Source organism: Betta splendens, chromosome 11, assembly GCF_900634795.4.
Source record: "Betta splendens chromosome 11, fBetSpl5.4, whole genome shotgun sequence".
Taxonomy (NCBI): domain Eukaryota; kingdom Metazoa; phylum Chordata; class Actinopteri; order Anabantiformes; family Osphronemidae; genus Betta; species Betta splendens.
Window position 1 is genome coordinate 9,836,627 of NC_040891.2, and position 16,701 is coordinate 9,853,327.

A 16,701-nucleotide genomic window follows, 5' to 3' on the forward strand; every position below is an offset into this window, starting at 1 on the left:
AAGATAGAAATAGACATAGTTACTGGATGTTGGCATTTGTGCTGATTTAAACTGTATGATTGATGAAATGATAACACAGACCTCCTCTATTTTAACTTTAACTCACACTGCTTTACAGTCCCTTCTTGACTGTTGATGATTTATGAGTTATGTTCACTTAATGAAAACTTTTTTTACAATTCTTGTTTTATATATTTTAATCATCAACTAAATATTTTTCTTATTAAATATTAGAACTATAACTATATAACTATAACTATAACTCAGTTATTTGAGGTAGTTCATCAAATAAAATAAGGTCCAAGTTGTGCTTCAGAATTTCTTTAGCCGACACGAGCTAATGCGTAACTTCAGCAGCACATTTTTCTGCCTCTCCACTGCCAATTTGCTACAGAGCTGGATTTTTCGGCGCTGTGTTCACGTAAGATTAGCCAGAGGCGCATTTTGTCTCGCGGTCTCAGTAGGAAGACGCCGCTTTCGCTCGGCTCTCCTCGGAGTGGTGGGTTTTTAAATAGCAGCCATTAATCCTTATGAATTAGTAATCATCGCCGGTCTCATGCCAACTTTCTCACTCCAGCGCGAGCCCGGATGTAAAGGCACGAATCACAGCCCCCATTCACAGGGTTTCTGCTAGTTTTAGTTTTGAGCTTTTGAAATCCTCCCAAACTTTGGCCTTTCGGGATCTGGAGCTAAACTCTTACCTTGCACCTACAGCTGCATGGGGAGTTAAAACATATGTAAATGCGCTCTCTGAATTATGAATGTGAAACATCCTCTATGAATTCTGGGCTTGTAGAAGTTCGATATAGTGAAAAAAAAGTGCTTCAATGGCTGTGAGGCAGTGAGAAAATGAGCTTTCTGTTGTATAATCACTGTGCACGGAGACAAAAACTATCCAAACATTTTGTCAGCCATTGTGCACGATTTAAAAAGTTCATCACAGCATTTTGTCCCTCACTAGCAAGTTTTTGTGCTGAGAGTCATGAGTTGCTCTCTCTGCCAGGGAGCTGAGAGCGGCTTAGCAGTAATTGTGCCTCGAGTGGCTCTAATACAAATTTCACAGGGAGACAGAGTGGGGAGAGAAACACAAAAGCCCGAGAGGAAGGAAAGGATCGGAGGAGGGAGTCGGAGTGAGGAGAAGAGGGGGCGAGCGCACAAAAACGGGAAGAGGAGCGGGGGGAAACAAGGAGGAAGAGGAGGGAGCGGGTGCGAGGAGGCTGAGGGACACCGTGCTTGAAAATTCTCTCTGATCTTTGAGCCGTGGGACCAGAGGCGATGGAGAACCCTGCAGAGCTCCATTGAAATTCAGCCAGCCTCACTACGACGGGGTTATTATACAAGAGACGCCCTGCTCCGCTCGGCGCTCCGTGTTTACGCACACGTAACCCAAGTTGTCTTTATTTTAGTACTAAGAAAATACACAACAGGTGCTGATACTCTTGACCTTTACTCAGCGCTATGCACGCAGGGGCTTGGGGCTGTACGGGCCGTGTCCAGCTTCCACAGGCTGCAGGGGGAAGGTGAGTTGTGCATTTGCTGCGTCGTAGGTTTTACCTTAATGGATGCGCATTAATATTCAGATTTTGCATTTGTCAAGTGGCCGCTGAAGGAAGTCAAATGTGAACTTCATTCAGAGCAGCTTAGACGCATGAATGGGAACATGCTACTGTGGAAAGTCATAATCGGATTTGTGAGGGAGAGGAAGGACTTAAAAGGCAACAAACAGCCGCTCTAACGGGAATATGTGCAAATGTAACCTCCCTTCAGAGCTGAATCCTAGATTACGCGTCACCAGAGGAGCAGTTCCTGCGTTGGCCACCAGGGGGAGCCCTCGCGGTCGCAGCTCTCCGGGCCACGCTCCTCACTGGCTTCTCAGAGCCTGCGAGGAGGAGGAGGAGGGGGAGGCGGAGGAGGAGGAGGAGGAGGCTCGGCCCATCCCCACGCAGACATCCGAAGTAGTAATAATGTGGAATGTGCTGCCTCGGCACGAGCTGTCAAGTGGAGCATGTAGTACTACACTATATCGGGGTGGAAGGAGGAGACGAGGAAGTGGCGAGCGCTGGATGACAGAGCAATAAGCGTGTGCACAAGGCAGCTCTGTCAGCTGCTCGGCTGCACATTGCCCAACAAACGGCTCCGCCCTCTGCTTCTCCCTCTTGTGAACTTGCACGCATACTGTCTCTTCTCTCACACGTACACGCTTGCACAACACACACACACGCACGCAGATGCAGTAAACCTCCACGACTACTAAACTAAAGCGAAAGCAGCCACATCAGACCGGGGACGCACCCACGGGCACCGCTTTGGAAATGCTCAGATGTGTTGCCGATGTGAGGATTTCGACACGTCGCGGCGCAGACGGCTGCTCGCAGGGCGTCGGCCCAGCGGCTGCTTGCTCTGACTTTGCAGCAGGGCCCAGTCCGGGTTAGGGTTAGGGTTACCCAACACTTGGCTCCCCCTGCTGGGAGCGTGCCCCACAGACCTGGGTCTGGGTCTAGAGTTACCCCGAGGGGCTGCTGGTGTGAGGTTGCTGTGGGTCGTCGTGAACAGCACTGGACATCACAGATGTTGGCATCTGCAGCCGGCTGCACTCAGCGGCGTCTTCACCGCTTCCCCGCTCTATTAGATCAGCGTTCAGCATCAGGCTCAGACTGACCACGCTATTCTTAGCTGCAGCAGTGGACGTGGCTGAGCGTCTGTGCTGCTCCTGATCTCCTGATGTGCAGCAGATAAATTACAGAATCTACAAGTGTGTTTCTGCGGCTGTGAGGGGAGTCTGAGGTGCCTCGTCCGTTATGGGTCATAATCTGGACCGTTGGCTGGGTGTTGTTTTGCTTTATAATGCACATTCAATCATTTCACAATCAGTTGTTTACCTTCAGGTATGAACCTATAAAGATATTCTCCTTATTCCCACTGTGCGGCTCAGGGCGTCTGTACACAAGGACTGCCCCCACGTCTTGTATTTACTCAAAGCCAGGTGCTGCTCCGTCGTCAGGCTTACGTAACGCCAGCTTGTGCTGTGTACTTAAAAGACTGGGCATAATTGAAAATCCACAGAACTCAGAAATGAAGAAGGAAGGGTCTAAAAATAGAGACAAAGGCTGTCTCAGTAGGAAGACGAGCGCAGCCTGAAAACGCGGCACCGCTCGTCTTTGAACCCTTCTGGTGTTTGTTCACTTTAACAAGTTCTGGGATTCTTTATGATTACTGAGCTACAGACATAGTACACACAGTGTGTATTAATAACTTAGCATCGTCATAGGAAGACATGGTTATAGTTTATTCTATGAATTCTTTCTTCCACAGGTGAAATCATCACATTGATAAGTTCCCACGTTTAAAATGGTACGTAAAAATACGAACCTCACACCCTCATCTAGTTATTTCTATATCAGACCATGGTACAGCGTTAATCTCCCTCATAAATCTCGGTATATGGCAGGAGCCGACATAAAGACGTATGTCGTATGTAAATTATTAACCACGGCCTCGGGGGAGCGCGGCGCGGCGACGTGACTCAGGCGAACCGCTGAGCGTGAGCTTTCACATCGCTGGGAAGTGATTACGACGCCAAGAGGCTCCCTGACACCCGGCGTAAACAAGCAGCCAGAGGACACCCAGCGACCCACACACACACACACACACGCACACACACACACGCACGCACACACGCACGCACACGTACGCACGCACGCACGCACACATAGACACACAGACACACACACACACAGACAAACACAGACACACACGCACACACACGCACGCACACACACACACACACACACACGCACGCACACACGCACACACACACACAAACACACGCACGCACGCACGCACGCATGCACACACACACACACACACGCACGCACGCACGCACACATAGACACACAGACACACACACACAGACAAACACAGACACACACGCACACACACGCACACACACACACGCACGCACACACGCACACACACACACACACACACACGCACGCACACACACACACACACACACACACACACACACACACACGCACACACACGCACACACACACACACGCACGCACACACGCACACGCACACACGCACACACACACACACACACACACACACACACACACACACACACACACACACACACACTTACGACACAGGGAGACAGCGTGGTAAAGATTAATTGATGTTGTTGTAGTGTTTGTACAGGCATAATGTTATCAGGCCTCTGGTGGCCGAGCAGCGAGGGAGGCAGAGTGTTGATGAGCGGGCGACTTTATTGATTGAGGGTTTTTTTTTAAAGGCCTTTGTGAACGCAAGTGTCTAGACGACGTGGACAAACGTGACACAGCTTCGTGTCCGATGGGATAAGATAGTGAGACATCTCCTGAGTTTGTTGGATGCCTCAAAACTTGAATGGACTGAACTGACCCCAGTTCAGTTAAAAGTGAGGTTCTCGTACTGACCCTGGCGCAAACGCTGCTTTCTGAAGCACCACTCGAGGATAAGATCTGCAGTGTTTGCCTGAAGCGAAGTAGAGTTTATGTCTCTGAGAGCGGAGCAAATCCCCAAACTTAACCTCGGTTCACAAGGAATGGAAGCTCGAGGACCTCTGGCGCTTTGCTCTCGCTCGGCGGCAGCCGCCAGCGCCACCGTGCCCACAGACGTGACCGTCACGTACTGACCCATGACCGCGATGCATTGTGGTGAGTCGGGCCGTACACCTGCCTGCTGACCTCCTGTCCGGCTGCTGGAACCACCCTCAAAGCACGAACCCCTCCACTGCTTTGACTCGTCGGCTGTTTATGTGTCTAATACCCGTCACGAATGCAAGAAGTGCGAATGCGGAGCAGCACTTGCGTATAGATGTCTTTTATCCTCATCCATTATCCAGCTGACTCCTCCCTGACCTCAAAGTTGGTGACTGTGTCCCATCCTAATATCACTCATCGCCGTTTGTGGCTGTGTTTGTGTGTTGGAGCCTCCCACGACTGGTCAATAATTAAAGTCACTGCTTAGTGGAAGGAGAGCGGCTCAGGCATAACGCACACTTTTTCAGGCCTTATTAAGATGGCTGAGGAACTATACTCATTCATAATACATGAGGGGCTGGTGTTTTCGTTTGGAGGATAGAGGGCTGAACACAGAGACATCGCGTTTAAACAGCGGCGCCTTATGCACAATGCATAACAATAAGGGTGAAAGTGGGATAACAAATTACCACCAATGCGAACTGTAGTTTGAATAGAGGGAGATAATGATATAACAGCAGCGGAGAATACAGGACGTTTTTTGTGTGTCAGAAAGTAAACACACACACACACTCAGTGCCATTCGCTCCACTGTTCGTTTGGCTCCATCAAAAGCAACATGTAATGTCATTTCTGATCTGCTTCAATTCTCATGGCAACGCTGAAATGTCAGATTTGTTTGCGTCAGTGCATGTGCAGAATCCGCTGTGTCTGGACGGCCGCAGAGCTCCAACGCATGTCTGTGCATGCGCGCAACTAGAACCTACGCGTCTCCCTTCTAATTAGGCCCAGATTTCTTTAAGATCCCACTAAACCCGGCCGGCCTGGCCAGCGTTGCTCCCCGGCTGCTGTTAAGGCAACCCGCGGTGCATCCTAATCCTCCCGGCTTCACGCTGCAGCTCGTGGAAGGTGTGTGAGAACGGGTGTTCTGCAGGATTACACTTGCCAGGGCAACTTTAAGCCTGTGTAATTTAGTTGTTAGAGAGGTGGTGTGAAAACGATGGCAAGTAACAACTTAGATATTCCAGAACTTCTATATTAGAAAAAAGAGTATTAATAGTATTATTATTAATGTTAGGGAAGCACTGAATAAGAATAAGTACTGTATTTCTAATTTTGAATGTGAACATATTAAATGCAAAATTAATGAAACTGTGTCTGCATCTATTTAATTTTATAAGCAAAAGCGACTGTTGCATATAAAAACATAAAAATAAAAAATATATATAAAAAGCACTTCACTCATCACTGGGTCAGATTGGCTTTGGGTGCTACCGCGTTCGGCCGATAGGGGGCGCGGCAAGCAGCTGTGAAACGCTCCGTCCTCGCGGTGAATAGGGAACTTCAGCAGACACTGTATCCTTGAAATCTGAAGTGACACCTGCTTTCAGAGCGCACAGAATGAGAGCGATCCCTCTTTCACCGTGAAAGTCTTTATTGGATCCTGCCGAGAATGTGAAGGGCCGACGTGCCGGCGCGGCGGCCTGCTCCGAGCAGGTAAATAGGACTCGCACACAAACCGATGAACTCTGGCTCAGGGTTGAGAACGCGCCACGTTAGGAGCCACGCGCTACAGACGCTGTGTTATTCTGATGCCCAATAAAGACGGGATGAGCATGACCATTAATATCTTTAAAAGTCCCTTAAGAGCTGTTTCCGAAGGCTGCTGCTGGTCAATTATTCATGTAGTTTAGTGCATGTTTTAAGTTCAGTGTGTCATTTATTCATCAATCCCCACGTGTAGAATCAGCTCCCTTTGTTTTTGTGCACACATCCGTTAAGTGGACGTTTGCCTTTAGGTTGAATTATATATGTGTTTCTTTTTGGCCTAAAAGGTGTGAGTCATTTAATCCCATGCAGGTACAGTGTGCAGGTTGCAGCAGGGAGCCTCCTCCCATACAGGCCACACCTGCAGCTTTGTTGTCCCTGACGACGTGTTGTTCACACCTTTCTAGGAAGGAGGCAGGTACTGCGCATCTCCAGGGAGAAACCCAACCCTCCAAGAATCTGCTCTTCATTGCGACCCTGCACTGTGCACGCACAGCCGTGGGATGTTTCTTCTCCTGGTGCCGCGCGTGGAGCCCGTGATTCAGACGGCGGCTGCGAGCTGCCGTACACATGGCGGCTTCTGGCCCGTTCCCACGGCGACGGTGGCCACCTGGAGGGGCGCCGCGCGCGCGTGGGCGTGTACCTGTGAGAACGCGCGCTCGGCGCCCCCGGTGCACGAGCCGCGGGGGTTAACGCGCGACGCGACACAACGCGCACAAACTCTACATATCGGCATCGATCGCGCAGTGAAACCGTTCGTGCCCGTCTCCGTTCAAATATCAAGTCATACGGCGCCCCTTCATTTCTATGCATCCAGGCCATGGATGTAACGCTAGCCTCCTGGCACACAGTGCAGCCTGCCTCCCTGCCTCTTTGTCTGCCGTGCATGTGACAAGGCCACAATGGAGGCCCGGACAATGGGCCACTTATTGAGTGACTGGCAGGGAGTGGGATACGTCCCCGCAGCCTCGTGTACTCCGCGGCTCGCGGCGGGTGTTGGGTTGCACTCTCCTGCAGCGAGGAGGCAAATGCGCCCGCTGACGTGTTGGAAATCTGGGCGAGGTCACGGAGGTCAAAGTGACTGGCCAAAATAACGTCGAGTGATTTTTATGAGTCTGTGTAAGGAGTCACGGTAAAGTTAAGTAACTTTGATGCACTTTGTGTTGTATATTAAATCAATAAATTATTTAAATTGTGATTTATCTATAACAAACTGTTACTTCGACTCAAGCGTGTGCAACAAACCCCAGAACGTCTGCACTAATAATAGCACAGGAACCGCGTACTCTCACGCCCTAGTAATTTCCGAGGAGCTATCGTGTAATTGTGCGGCTGTTAGTATTTTTGCGTGAGTAACTTACGAGCGCTTCACGTCTGAGCTCTCTCTCTCTCTCTCTCTCTCTCTGGACGGGGAGGGGAGGGGCGGGGGGGCAGAGCGCTATTAGCCGAGCGCTGCAGACATCGTTAGGAGGGGAGACGCTTTCCACCGCCAGCGCCGGAGCAGAGCCGGGGAGCCCTGGCAACAAGCGGAGACACCGACTCAGCAGCCCGTGACGCCGTACAGTGAGTAGCAGCCGCTGCTCGGCGGCGGCCCGTCGTCGCTACGCACCATGACACCACTTTTCTCCCGTGCAGCCGCGGAGAGAAAATGGCTGGAAGAGCTGGGCTGGGTGGCGCTGACGCTCGGGTTCGGCTCCAGAGCCGCGTAAAAGGTTCCCCTCGAACTCCTGACCCGTTTTAAAGTGGCCGGGCGGCGGGGGCACGCGCGCGGCTCGGACGGGGGCACTTGTCACGTCGCGGCGTCGGCGCAAAGTAGTGTTTTGGCGACGCGACGGCGAGCGGACGCTCGTCTGGCGTGTGACCGAGCGGGGCGCGCGTTCGCCGGCGCGACTCGGCGTCGGGCGGACTCGGTACTTCCACCAACTGCGCCACTCGACCTCGGTTCGAACATTTGCCCCCCCCACTCCGTCTTCGCAGGCAGTTTCCCGCGGACGCGCGCGGCGCTCGGCGGCGTCGCTTCGAGCCCCGCGTGCGCTCTTTCCAACTCTTCTGCCGCCGCCGGGGACTGCGCGCGGCGAGCGTTTCGCGTTGTTCCCCGCGCGCCTCCATCGCGGAAGTGCTGTCGGCGGCGCGGCGAACGCCTCGGCGCCGCACAGTTCGCCCGGCGTTCGTGGAAATGGAGTTGGGGCATTGCTTAAACGGTTGCGCATGTAACGTGTTCACTACAGCGCGGTTTCACAACGCCAGCTGGTGGGAAAGGACGCGAGGTTTGTGATTGCTGGACTACCCGTGATGTCATTCATCCAAGCTGGACCATTATATAACGGGACTGAAGGGAAGCCTGTGATCGTCGGCTATTTTTACTCTGTTTACACCTCAGAGTTGCGCTCAGGGTTGTCTATGCGTCCCGAGCGGCAGCCTCGGCTCCGCGCACAGCATGGATTTAATATCCAAATCAAACCGAGTGCGTTACTATTAAGTGTTGCGCTGCGTCTGCGCAATTATACGCAATTTGCACAGGAGCCTGTATGCAGAGCACATAAAGAATGCATTAACATGGGAAATGCATGGAAAGATAATTCCCGTGCTGCCCACCTGCAGCTTTTTAATTAATCAGCGAGCTTTGATTTGTTTTGTACATCAAATCAGCTTCACATACATTTAAAAGACTTTCCACCTAAATACTTTGCTCATTTTTTAATTTAAATGTCAGGATAATTTGCGTGTACTATACTGTAAAAGAGCTGAAGCTAATCGGTCGTCTCACAGACATATACTGTACGTCGCTGTGTTAAATAAAACTGGAAGTTGCCTTTTGTTCGTGTCCTATTGTGTTTTATGTGGTTCTACAGTCGAGTATCACTTTCAGTAATCCTACTCTAACTATGTGGGTGATCCACTGTTCTTTTGTCTACATTTGTTGTTTCTGTGTACGTCTTTGGCTCCCTGTGATTTTTCAGTGAACAAGCCGCTACTGTGCAGCACGGTGCACTGCCACATCTCAGTTGTTTTCAAGTAGCAGAATATTATCAGTGCTTATACTGACGAAGGGATTTGTGTTACACACCCATGGCTCAATTAGTAAAGCAGCTGCTCCCAAACTGCTGGGTCAGTCTTTTCTAGGTCCTGCTGGTCACATGTTGAAGTGTCCTTGTGTTGAAGACACAGAACTCCTCAGTGCAACATCAAAGTAAAAAAAGTAAAAGCTAGATTTGAGAAGTTTGAGAAAGTTTGAGTTTTTGAAGGATCTGGGAATTATAGGGAATTATTCTAACAGGGGCATCGACTTGGTTATGGTGATTGCTTTAGTTTGTCGAGACAGGAAGAACAGAGATAACAACGTGGAGAGGACCCAGGGTTAATCTCTGGGGAACACCACGGAAAGTTGTGTTTGGTTCAGTAGACGGAAGAGTTGTTGATGTTCCTCAGTCTGTCTCAATGTTTTTCTGTTTTGTGGGGTTTTGCCATAAGTATAATGCAACTATAGTGCTCTAGTGTGCGGTCACACACCATGAATCAGGCTTGCTGTTACACACACACACTCTTTCTGTCTCTCTCTCTCTTACACTTTACCGTTGCCACCGTAGCCTTTGATTCCAGCTGCCACTCACTTTTAAATGGTAATGAGAGGCAATTAGAAGCCAATGTGTCCTAATCACAAACCATTTAACCGAGCTTGTCTCATTTGTTATTTGCTATATGTACACACTGACCCATGCACGAATACACACATCTGCTAGTTCACACTGAAGAGTTTTCTTTGTCTTTAGGAATTTGCGAGAAAATTGTGTTAGCGTGCGTGGTCGAGAGAGATGGGGTAAGATTTCAGCTAATAACTGGGTGGAGATTTTATAGCTAAATGAACCAAAAATTACAGAAACACTTCTGTGCTTCAACCTGCAAATACAGGTAGAGTGAATAATGGCTGGGAGGAGCTGCTGACTTGACCAATGGCTGAGGCAGGAGTTGTGTGGGCATGTATGTGCAGCGATGGGTCCGGACAGCAGTACTTCCTCTGAAAATGCTTCCAGAATAACTCTGACTGGTTGCACTCTGCAGGCAAACGTAGTGGAGTGTAACTGCACACAAACACCCCCTAACCTGCCTTTCACAGCTATTTGGGCTCCACACGGGTGAGTAAAAATGTTCCTGTGCATTTGGCTGCCATTGTCTCAGATAAAAACAAACACACTGGAATAGACACGCAGCACCGTACAAACTATGGAATATGAACCCTCTCCGGTGAGATTTGGTGCTTTCCCAGATTGGTCATCGACCTTCACGCAAAAATCTCAAGCTGCATGAAAGGGTAAAAACACGCGCAAGTATGTAGCACGGGGTCGAAAAAACAGCTAGTGTGCGAGAAAAATGATTTTTTTTTTTAAGTGAAGCGAGGTGGGGGCAGATCAAGAGATTGAGCTGTCTGGCTGAACCATGCCGTGCGCGCAAACCTTTTCAGCTTCGCCTTTCATCCTCCCCTATTCATGAGTGCAGCGAGTGCACGTGCATGCACACAAGAGGAGGGACGCGCTCGCGCACGGCACACGGCACACGGCGAGCGCTGCTTTTAAAGGCGATCAATGAGAGTTTTTTTGTGTTTCATGTAAAAGAACATTCCACCGTGTGATTGTTTGCGCTGTTATTGCTTAGCGATCTGTGTCGTGGGGATCATCCTGGCACGGCCATGGCATGCACTTGAAGCTACTTCTCATCTGAACAGAAAGATTTGTATTTGTCATATGAGGAGGCTGGACTTTTGATTTTTATGACTTGACGTTCTATTAGTTCAAACCCATTACTGTTCTACTACTACTACAGTACTTTTCCGCCTTGTCTGTGTGTGAGAAAATTACCCTCTAATATTCTCACATTGCTACAAATTTGCAGTCTTTTGACTCTGTTTGACTTCGGGCGCTCTTTATTTTGAAGCGGAGCTGTGATCGATACCAATCGTCTGAATGGCCGAGGCAGCCCCAGTGTCTGAATGAGAGAGAGAGAGAGAGGGAGAAACGGAGAGATAAAGCACTAAAGCCACCCGGCAAACGTGCGTTACACTAGTGGGTCGATGAGCTGCATGGCTCAATAGCTGTGAAACGGGAAGCTGGCGTTGGAACTTTGTTCAGCCGTGTGTCGGCTTTGTCTGTGTCAGGGCTTCCAGTGTCGCTGCCAGGCAGGACTGAAGTCTGTAGGGAAGCACAGGTACAGTACCTGCATGCAGGCCAGTGACTCGTATGGGTAAAACAAGCGTTCATGCTCCAGATTTTACCTCCAGTATCCATTTAATCAGACCAGTTATGATCCTTAGAGCTGTTTCCTAAACACTCCCAAGAAAGCTCCGATCTGAGCGTGAGCTATACATCAAATGCTGTACCTCATGTAAACCACAGTGTAGCTGTTATTGCAGCCTGCTCCTCCTCTGATCTCTTTGCCTTGATTCATATTTCATCATATTACAACCAAGGCCTATCGGGGAGTAAAGGGTTTTAGGCTCGGGTCTTCTGAGGCCCAGTGTAAATGAAGGAGAAGCTAACTTGCTGCCTTTGTAAGACATCTAGTTGTGCTTCATGATGTTTCCTGGATATTTAATTTTATTGTTCAGCTTTAGCCCGTAATAGAGCAGTTCCGGCACTAGTCGGCTCGCTGACGACGGGGATATGAATCTAGAATCTTCACTCTCCAAGTCCCTTCTGTAAATATTATTTCTACTCATCTGCTTACTTAAATATATAGTGTGGTGTCATGTTCCTCCCAGCATTCCTTTCTTAACCTCTCCTAGCCTAGCCTGGCCCAGTGTTCTGTGCTCTATCCCCATCAGAGGCAGTAGAGGATTAGAGGGGAGGTGACACTGACTGGCAGCCACACCGCTCCTGTAGACTCCTCTTCCCCACAGAGCTCCGGGCCTGGGACGAGGATAAGCTGACAACGTGGGACCCGGCCAGATAGACGGTGATGGGGAAGAGAGATGAAAGGAGACTGCCCGGAATTAGGGTCACGGATTGTAAACGCTACTGTGTGAGGGAGCACAAATACCAAACAGTGGCATTATACCTACGGGATCGCCTGTAGTACCGTTAGAATGGTGCTTCACGCTCACCGGTGTAATTCAGACATTTGGATGCTGAGACTGTACTGACACATCACAAACAAGCTGCATTGACTCTGTTCATCTCATTTTGCCTTTTGTACATCTTTGTGTCTATACTGAGGATTGTATTTCCTACCCGCTCACTGATGACTGCACAGCTTTGAAGGCCACTTCAGTTTTAAAGCATCTCTTTTCTGTGGTACATGTAGTTTTGTACTCCTCCAGTGCGTCAATGTGTGTACGTTGGTAGAAACACTGTCCTGCCTTGCTTATCTCTATTTTTGGTGCTTCTGCCTCAGCTCCGAGGTGGGTGGGTGAATGTCAACAATGACTTACGTCGGGGCCAGGAGGATATGCATTGAGAGAGAGGAATTCAATAACAGGAAAATGGCCAGTGATAGAAACAATCCCTTGAATACCAAAGCCCACCCTTCACCAGTGTTGTTCTTGGCATAAACCTGCTTCTCATGACTACGTTTTTTTCTGCGGGTACAGTGCCCCCTCCCAAAGTCCTGCTCTCCAGTTCATCCAGGGCAGAGCTGCATCCATGCAGGTCGCTGGAGGCAGGTCATTGGGTCAGTGGCAGACGCCGGTGGGCACTGGATGGCAGATTGGGCTGAGACTAGTCAGTGCAACCACAAACACTTACTGTGAAAGTAAAACTATTTCCTCTTTAAAAATGCTGCGGTGTGGTTTGAATAGAGAAAGGTTGCTGACTCGTCTGTCTGTCTGTCTGTCTGTCTGTCTGTCTGTCTGTCTGTCTGTCTGTCTGTCTGTCTGTCTGTCTGTTCGGCTAGCTGGCCCTTTGGCTGCTTGGTAATTGTGGTTTTCCTGGCTGTCTCACTGACTTACTGTAATTTGTGGTCCTTCCGTTGGCGCTGCAGTAAGCTCATGCCATAGAAACACGGGCCTTTGGCTGTGGCAGTCAGGCACGTGTGCCAAAACACAGCTGTGGACGAGCGCTAGAGCCAAGATGTCGCCTGTCTGCTGACGAGCCACATCCGTCGATCACCAGTTCCAGCATCAGGACCTTCACAGCATCGATAAAAATATTACATCTCCACAAATTCCGCAATTTCCTGCTATTGCTTCACAGGGACCAAAGCAATTCCTGAACGCAGCAGCACTGTGTACATTGGCAAGAAGACGCGACGTAATTGGAACCATAAATAACCCAGACGTTTTCTAAGGTGCGGGCATCACTCCTGTGTGGAGTGTTGTGACAAAAGCATAGTGCAGGACAAATATGGCAGCACGCACAGCGTCTAATGGAATTCATTCTGTCGAGGGCTGCACTGATAAGACGGAACATTCGGCGCTGTCCTGCTCTCTCGCTCCAAAGTATCACGTATTGTATAGTACACTGTGTGTTTGTGTCTGTGTTTCCGTCTCGCCTCCGGGCTGTTTTCACTCCATTCATCAGAGCGAGCGTGTAGATGAAGCAGGTTAACGTGAGGTTTCGCTGTGGCCCAACCACCACGTCATCTGCAATCAGCTGTCAGCGCAGGGGCGGTAACCTGGCAGCTAAATGTCATACCAGCCCGATGTGTACTCCACATTGTTCCGCGTAGTGCGCTACGTTTGCAGGAATGCTTACACACTCATGCGGGAGATATGCACGCTCACAGCTCAGTCTCACGCTTGTTGACGGGCTCAAGTACAAATGAGCGTCAACACTAGAAATGCCAGATGACCCCTGGAGCCCTAGGAATAGTCGGACACATGCACGCCTGGTGCAGCTGTGCTCATGCGGCTGTGTGCACCCGTCGCTGGGGCTTGCCCGGGGAAAATACCTGTGGTCGCAGAAGAAAGTTGACCTAATGGGAAATTACTAGGCGTTCCTGTACCGAAATAACAGTTCCTGGGTGCATTCCATAAGCACATAATGGCTCTTACAGGAACATTTAGACTCCCCACATGCCAGATTTCACAAAGTCATCAGGTAGTGGTGGAGGATCAGGTGGTTTCCAATCGTCATAGTGGAATAAATACGTGTCTTGAAGCCAGATTTCGCAGTAGACGCTGGAGTCTCATGACTCTGTAGTCCTGTCACTGTGTGTCTGTTGTTGAAAGGTCTCCCTTCGTTTTAACGTTTCAATGCAAATGTTACCTCGCTCTCATCGCATCGAGCAGGTTTCAGGTCTTGTTTCACTTGTATTGTGTGGGTGTTGTGTAGACCTAGGATGAACTTTGACTGTCAGTAGTTGACGCTGCGTCTGTACTCTCCCCTGGTAACAGGCCCCGTAAGCATCGCCGTGTTCCACCTGATAAAAAAACAGAAACGGGAGTTTTCATGCTGCAATTGCGGCTTTGTGTTGTGAAGGTGTTGCTACGGTATCTCACATCTCTTAAAAATGTCCCACATCAAGGCAGACTTTGAATGGGTCCCTGCTGCGGTTGCTTTAACCACTAACCTAAAAAAAGTGGATCTTCCCACCTGCCATCAAACCTCTCACCACCAATTAGCCTCAAAACCACCAACAGGCAATGTTTTTGAGCAAAAAAGGTTATTTTTTTCTCCCCCTCCGCCTTTCCATTTTCAGTCCAACGCTTTGCTTTTTAAGGTGAGCGCCGAGTCAGCTCGGTTTAATACTACATGATGTGCATTAGCTCTGCTGGCGATCTGCCCCCACGCTACCTCTAGCGTGGCTGCCTGAGGTGGAGCGCTGAGTGCATGTGCAACCTGACAGGACACGCTACCTAAATGCGACTACTGCAGGAGGGAGGGAGGGAGGGGTGTGTGGTTGTAGCGTAGCCCTTTTAGACAGGAGCCACTTCGTGTGAGTTTACTTGAAGCAGGGGACCCTCCGTGCACGGGCGCGGGGCAGAATGTAGGTCAAGGGTGCAGTCGTGAAGAGTATGCAAAATTTATAGGGTTTCAAACCTGAGCAAAATACACCTGTCACAACTACGGCGCCATCACTAACCTAACCTGCTTGCTGTGTATATACATATACAAGTATCTGCACATAATACAGAAACAGGGGAATGTTAAAAATGGTTATGGAACAGTTTTCTGAATTGTGTTCGTTCTAGTCGAAGGAGATTTTCCTCCCGTATCAGTTCCCCTCCACTGGTCTTGGTGACGTAGATGTTTTGGCTCTTTAAGCATCCATACTACTTCAGATATTATCTTCAAAGTCAACACATGAAATAGTTCAGGGTACACAGTGTGCAGTTTGCTGAGCACGTTGAGCAAAGATAAAACTATCAAGGAACTCGGTCACTAGAGCCTCTTTGTTCCTGGCTGTGCAGCCAGAGCACAAGACTCTTGTTTTTTTTTTTTGTTTTTTTTTCCAATTAGCCTGAATTCCACGAGTGTTGGCCGATAAACGCGGCGATGTAGAACCACGAGGCAAAACGCGACATCGTGGTTAGTACCTGGGCGTGAAAAATGGTTGCGATTTCACTGTGCATGAGCACGAGGCAGGTGTTTGCTTTGGAGTTGGGCTGTGCTGTACATTTGGCAGTGGGCGTCGCACAAACTGAGCCGGTTCACGCTTTCCTGCAGCCTCGTCGGCTTCTGTCTATGCAGTGTTGTTTTGGAAAGCTCGATTTATATTTAGGGAGGGAAGAATGCAGGAAGCAAGTGCTTTCAGAGGGCCACGCCACATCTGACTGTAATTGCTGCTAATTCTGGTAGAACCGCTGGAAAATGTTCAGACTTTGCATTGTTTTCATCTGCGTCACCGAGACCAGCATATGAAAATGCGTTGGGCGTCACGTCCGATCCGCTGACCTGCAACGCGTCTGGCCGCTATCAGCAGCGACCCGCGGGCTATCTGCCAAGCTTCAATCCAAGCCATCGCTCGTGGCGTTTTATCTGGTGGCGATGTCGAAACCGGCGCGGCCAATTTCTGCAGAATGATCAATCCCAAACTGGACACATCCGTGAGTTCAAAGATTCCTGTTGCAACAGCGTTGCTCCCAAAACCCTCCGATCACAGCGGAGAAACTCCAGCACCCTCTCCCACAAACACCCTGTGATCTGCTTCTCGGAAACCTTACACAAGGCCGCTAAGAAGCTGCTGGATTTGCAGGTTTCTATTTGAACTTGCAGAGGGTTTTCTCCATCCTAAGTGTGTTTGCCAAGCGCAACACATGATTAGAGTCCACCAATGGCAAAACCCCTGTTACTGGTCCGTCTCCTAGTCCAGCTTTGGAGGAGAGATTTGTAAGGTTTTATATTGTTGTTGTTTACTTCTAATCTTTTAAAACCGAGGCACGGTTTCATAATGCCTCGTAAAAGTAGTAAGCCTGTGTCCCGTACTCATTTATACGATTTTCTGCTCGTAAGCTCCGCCAGATATAAAAAGAGAGGTT

The 16,701-nt window shown here is 49.5% G+C and overlaps 1 protein-coding gene across 1 annotated transcript in view; it reads left to right on the forward strand.

Moving 5' to 3' along the window:
* Positions 1 to 7,697: 7,697 nt before the first annotated feature.
* The window catches only part of atxn1a (ataxin 1a), a 59,107-nt gene continuing 50,103 nt past the window's right edge, over positions 7,698 to 16,701 (forward strand). Inside the window, 1 exon segment of the mRNA XM_029166179.3 lies at positions 7,698 to 7,856. The gene's annotated coding sequence lies outside the window, so the exon portion shown is untranslated.